This window comes from Zonotrichia albicollis, chromosome 8 (assembly GCF_047830755.1).
Source record: "Zonotrichia albicollis isolate bZonAlb1 chromosome 8, bZonAlb1.hap1, whole genome shotgun sequence".
In the NCBI taxonomy this organism is placed as follows: domain Eukaryota; kingdom Metazoa; phylum Chordata; class Aves; order Passeriformes; family Passerellidae; genus Zonotrichia; species Zonotrichia albicollis.
Window position 1 is genome coordinate 45,303,061 of NC_133826.1, and position 6,424 is coordinate 45,309,484.

Sequence of the window (6,424 nt, forward strand, 5' to 3'; positions counted from 1 at the left end):
CAGGATGTAGATTGTAATAAGTAACATCCCAAAACGGAGTAGGCCTTGGGATAATTAGAGAATCAACCTTGAAATAAACAGAATTGAAATTATTTCAGGTGCCTATGAAATAAAAAGGCTTTCTTTTGGAATATAATGCTGGCTTCTATAACCCACGACTTGGGGCACATGTGCAACATGTGGGGTTCTTCAAAGAATAGTGACGATGAGGAGAAGCCTCCATTGGATTGACCACCAAAGAGCCAAAAGACCCCTTAGCAACAGTGAAAGCATGAACTGTGCAGTACAGTGACATAGATTTCAAGAATCAAAAACAGGAAGAGATTTATGGGAAAATATTGATGAATCTGTATTAGCATACAGTATATAAATATGTGTTTGGATTCCTGTGCTTTTTGTACAGGAGAGTGAGAGAAACCCTCCCCATATCCTGATTGATCAGTTTTGCTTATGCTTTATCAGAACCACTGAGAAATTTTTTTGTATCTGTTTGACTTTATTTGATTGTAGTATTTTACATAAATACATTGAGTGTATTTTACATAAATACATAAATACATTGAGCATTGCTGCTCAATTAAAATTGCTGCTAAATTCAACTTGGTTGTTTATTGAATTAGAATGTAGAAATTCTTTTGTAACAGTGGGAAAGAGGAAGGGAGAAAGTGTTATTGATAGCAATAAAAGGTGTGTATTTTCATATCTATTCTGACAGCATTAGAAGGTTCTTGGGGTCAGTATAAACTGGACATTGCTGATACCAATCTATAAAGAGGAAAAGAGACCTTAACAAGATAAAACAATTTTCTCCTAAATGTTTTCAATACAGTATATTCACTTTGCATACACTTCGGAAATTTGTCTAATTAAGCACAAAAGAATTTAGAACTTAAATTATTCTCAGGGGCTTTTCTTGTTTGGGCATTTTGAACAAATGTTTATGAGCCTTTGTCAGTGAATTTCTGAACTGAAGAGCTCCAGAAAGAAGAGGCCTCTGGAGGAGTAAAATTCATCAGCAACCTCCAAGTGGCTGAGGATCCATCCCCATCAGGGCAGCGATGAACAGAAATGGGCACAGCTTTGTGACTGACCCAGCTTTGGCATGGGCCCTGGGCCTGGAGCAGGAGCAGCTCTTGAGGGCCCCATGGCCGGGGCTCTTGTGCTGCCCTGGGCAGATGGGATGGCAGCAAGGGCTGCAGAGCTCTCAGCACCTCAGCCTGAGGGGAGCAGGGCAGCCAGGGAGCCTCCTTTGGCCTTGGCCAAGCACCTTCCCCCATGGCTGGGGCTGAGTCCTGTGGCAGCTGCAGCTGCTGCTGTGCCCTTGCCAGGGCCTGAGGCTCTGGGGCAGTGCCAAGAGCAGCTTGGCCTGAGCAGAGCTGTGGGGCCAGAGCCGGCTGGGCTGGGCTGGGGAGAGGCCCTTGGTGCTGCCCAGAGCTCAGGGCAGCTGGCAGAGCTTGCAGGGAGCTGGGCTGGGCTCAGAGAGCCTGGGCCAGAAACCATCAGTGTCCATCTCAGCCTGGCTGAGCGTGCAGGGGCAGGAGTCAGGCCAGGCCTTGTGGGGCAGGGCCAGCGCCTGTGCAAGGCATTGCAAACAGGCAAGTGGCCCAGAGAGGAGGCTGCTCTGTGACCTTGGAGGCATGGACAGAGCAGGGAGGGGGCCCAGGACATTTGTCAGTGCCAGCCTCTGTGCCCAGCCCTTGGCAGCCCTGGCTGCTGAGGCCAGCTTTGGCCTGGGCTGAGTTTGGCTGTGGCCCAGCTCCATCCTCCTGAGGGGCTCAGGGCCTGTTCCCAGCCATGGCCAGCCCTGGCTGCCTCTCTACTGGCCCAGAGGCGGGCAGAGCCTGGGGCAGGGCTGTCTGTGCAGCCCCACAGGTGCCACAGGCTCTGCAGGAGCTGGCAGAGGCTGCCCAGCAGGGAGGCCATGGGGCACAGAGCCCCAAGGCTGCTGTGGGCACCATGGCACAGGGGCCGTTCCCAGCCGCAATGCTCCTGGCCTGGGCTGGGCCTGCTCAGGGGCTGGGCCACCATGGCTGGGCCAGCACAGGGCCACAAAGGGGCCATGCAGCCACTGCCGGGGCTGACAGCAAGGCCAGGCACACACAAGCAATTGCTGAGCATGGCCTGCGCTGGCCAGGCCTGACTGTGCCAAAGGCAGAGCTCAGCTGCCCTTGGGGGCTGCAGGAGGAGTCCAGAGCCCAAAGAGCCTCCATGGCTGGGCTGGAGACCAGGACTGCAGGAGGGAAATGCAGGGCTGCTGTGGAATGGGGAGGGCATTGAATTCCAGCACACACCTCAGCTCTCTGATGATCCCAGCACCATGCTGGGCCCTGTTTCAGACTGGAGCAGAGCAGATGTTGATGGGACAGGAGCCCAGCAGTGTTGTCAGGGACCTGCAGCTCTAAAGGTGCTCTGCTCTCCCTCAGGTGCTCTCGAAGAGATCCAATCCCAGCTGGGCACCTCAGGGCACAAGTAGCACAACCTGTTCACGGGCACACAACAGATGTCTGCCTGGAAAGTGGCACAGGTGTTAATACCTGTTAGTTTCACAGAATCACAGAATTTCTAGGTTGGAAGAGACCTTTAAGATCATCGAGTCCAACCCATGTTCTAACACCTCAACTAGATCATGGCACCAAGTGCCACATCCAGTCTTCCCTTAAACACATCGAGGGATGGTGACTCCATCACCTCCCTGAGTAGATGATTCCAGTATTTGACCACTCTTTCTGTGAAAAACTTCCTCCCTAATTCTAGCCTATATCTCCCTTGGCGCAGCTTGAGACTGTGTCCTCTTGTTCTGTCTGTTCTTGCCTAGAGAAAGAGATCGACCACCAGCTCACCAGAGTCATCCTTCAGGAAGTTGAAGAGGGTGATAAGGTCACCTCTGAGTCTCCTTTTCTCCAGGCTGAACAACCCCAGCTCCCTCAGTCGTTCTTCATACAGCTTGTGCTCCAAGCCCCTCACCAGCCTTGTTGCTCTCCTTTGGACACACTCAAGCATCTCAACGTCCCTCACCAGCCTCATTGCTCTCCTTTGGACACGTTCAAGCATCTCAATGTCTGTCCTAAACTGAGGGGCCCAGAACTGGACGCAATACTCAAGCTGTGGCCTCACCAGTGCCATGTACAGGGGAAGAATGACCTCCCGTTTCTGCTGGCCACACTATTCCTGATGCTGGCCAGGATGCCTTTGCCTTCCTGGCCACCTGGGCACACTGCTGGCTCATGTTCAGCTGACAGTCAACTAGCAACCCCAGGTCCCTTCCCACCTGAGCACTGTCCAGCCACACCAGCCCCAGCCTATAATGTTGCAGGGGGTTATTGTGGCCAAAGTGCAGGACTTGGCACTTGGACTCATTGAATTTCATCCCATTAGATTCTGCCCATCCATCCAAGCATTCCAAGTCCCTCTGCAAAGCCCTCCGTCCCTCTAACAGATCGACACATGCTCCCAGCTTAGTATCATCTGCAAATTTGCTAATGAAAGACTCTGATTTCATGACATACAAACAAATCTTTATTATCTGGGTCATTTGAGTACTTTTAAGAATTGGCAGAGTTTTCCCACCAGGAACAGGAATTTCCTCGAGGTGTACTGATGGCAGGAGGAAAAATACTGATCTTCCCTTCTACGGGTGTCACCAATATTCTGTTTATTACTTCGTCTCCCTTTTCCTTCAGGTGTTTTCAGCTCTTCTGTTGAAATGGACATGTCTAAGGACATCTCTTCCTTTACAGCAGGTGGATCTATGTACTTCTACTGCTCTCTGATTTCATCCTCTAGATGCTCTCTGGTCAGTCAAGTGTCTCTCAACAGATTGGCTTCATGCTTTGAGCTGGAAGAAATTGCCCAGTATTTCTGAAGTTCAAATAAATATATAATAAATATCATCTTAATTGTGTTTTTATCTATCACAGAATTACCTTATGCCTTGTTTAAAACTGTTGCTGTAGAGAAATCCCTTGGGGATGGGGGACATGTCCGAGGCTGCAGGGACATCACAGAGAGCTGTGATGGTTATTAAACTGTTCAAATGTCCAACTTGTGTTTGTTGGCAAGAAACCTTTCTGTGCCTCTGAGTGTCACCAGCCCCTGGCCCCAAAGGACACAAACCTGATGAGTTGCGGCTCCCACTGCAGGGGCTGCACTTGGACCTTGGCTCTGCGCAGGAGAGCTCTTCATGCCATTTCTCTCTTTTCCTCCCCCTGGGCATGGAGGGAGCTCCTGACTTCAGCGTGTGACTCGTGTGTGCAAAGAGCAAATCTGGGCAGAATCGGGGCAGGGAGGGTTTGGGGGGACCTTGGGACCTGTGCTGGGCACAGAAGGTATTTTCCATTGCTCTGAGACTGTCTGCTGTGGAAAGTGGATTTAATATCCAGCAGAGGAGTGACTTTTGCCTTTGATGGTGCTGAGCCTTCCCTTGGCTTTGTTGGCTGACAATAAATGAACATACCTCTGTGTCTCGGGCAGCTCCTTCTCCAAGGAAAGCAGGTGGGAGTTGGAGCCAGGGAGCTGAAAGGTGCAGGTGCAGCCTGGGCTGGAGGGAGCTCAGATTTGCACAAGGCTGCTCTGAGTGCCAGGCCTTGGATGGGGGAAATGGTGGGGTGGGGGTAGGGACAGAGTCTCTATGGATTGTCAGCCATGAAGGGTCTTGATTTTCATATTTATTCCAACTGCATGAGGAGGTATCTGGATTCAGTGTCAATTAGAGATTGCTGTTTACAGAGGAAACAAGAAAAACCTAAACAGGACCTAAAAAATCTTTTCTCACTGTCTTTTAAAATAGATCATATTCAGTTGAATGCACTTCTGAAATCTCTCTTATTAACCACACAAGATTTAGAAACTGAAGTCAAATTATCCCCAGAGGCTTGGCTTGTTAAGCTGTTCTGAATGTTAATGAGCCCTGGGGGCACTGAATTCCTGCACTGAAGAGCTGAATGCTGAACAAGCCTCTGGAGCCCTACTTAAATTCAGTGTCAATTGGAGATTGCACATATCAATGAAGTAACAGGGAAAAAAAACTAAGGAGGACTTAAAGAAATGTTTTGTGACTGTCTTTTTAAATATATTGCATTCACTTTAGATGTACTACTGAGATCTGTCCAATTAACCACAAGAGATTTGAAAATTAAAATCAAATTATCCCCAGACTCTTGGCTTGTTAAGGTGTTCTCAGTGTTAATGAGCCCTGGGACACTGAATTCCTGCACTGAAGAGCTGAAGGCTGAACAAGCCTCTGCAGAAGGAAAATTCAGCAGCAGCCTCCAAGGTGCTGAGGATGTCAGCAGCCCCCACTGAGGCCATCCCTGCCCAGAGACCGTGGGGGAATGGGCAGACAAGGAGAGCGTCCCTGGGGCTGGGGCAGCACAACTCAGAGGCACCAGCAGCTCCAGCTGGGAAATGGAGTGTGGAATGGGGCTGGGAAAGCCCTGCCTGGGCTGTGCCAAGCAGGACAGACAAGCCCTGACTCCCATCCTCGAAACAATTCTCTCAAAGAAGGCGCCCTTGATGCCTCAGGCTCTCCCTGGCACAGCTCCCAGCACAGTGCTCTGTTTTCTAGAAGATAGGTTATTTATGCCTTATAAACAGCTATTTAGATTTTTAGTGACTTAGCATTCATTTTAGAAATAATTCATCTGAATTGGCATTAGGACTCTTCTTGCAAAGAAGAGTTGCCCACAGTATTAATAGGGCACCAGTTCAGTCTGGAACAATAGAATTTAAAATTTCTGTGGCAGTTGAAGTGTTAGAAACTCCTGTAGATTTTAGAGGCAGTCACTGTTAGCTGAGATATCTAGTAATTGATGCACACCAGTGTTCTTTGATTTTTTTGATACTGTGATTGAGTTTAATTATACTACTTTCTCAAAAGCTTACTTTCTCAAAAGTTCCTTCATATCACTATTAGTTTGATTTGGAGCTGAACACCTAACATGGATGAAATGCTGCATCTTTGTTATTCTTGAAATGCTAGATGCTTTCCAAGTGTATAGCTTTATTTGCTCGTGCCCCACTGAACTTTTTGAAAAACAAAGACAGTATAAACAAATTAAATTTCTGTTGAAAGCAAGTATGCAGAAGATTAAGTTTTATGACAGCAACCACAAGTTAAGGTCTAACTTAAAATCTTACCTGCAGCCTCCGTGGATAAGAATATGTAAAATAGGGGTAAAAGCTGGTATAGCCTGTGCTGCCGAAGTAATTTGAATCTTACTGACAGTGTCTGGGATTTACTGATACCCTAGTTGCAGCCAAAATGTTGTAACATTATTGGGGACATTGATGTTACATCCTAGCAGCTGATACTTTGTACTTCGAGTACACTAAATGTTCTAGCACTGCCCTGCACATGTATTTGAGGTTGTATCTGCACCAGGTCTCACAAATACCATTCACATGATTGAAATAAATGCCTGGTTGG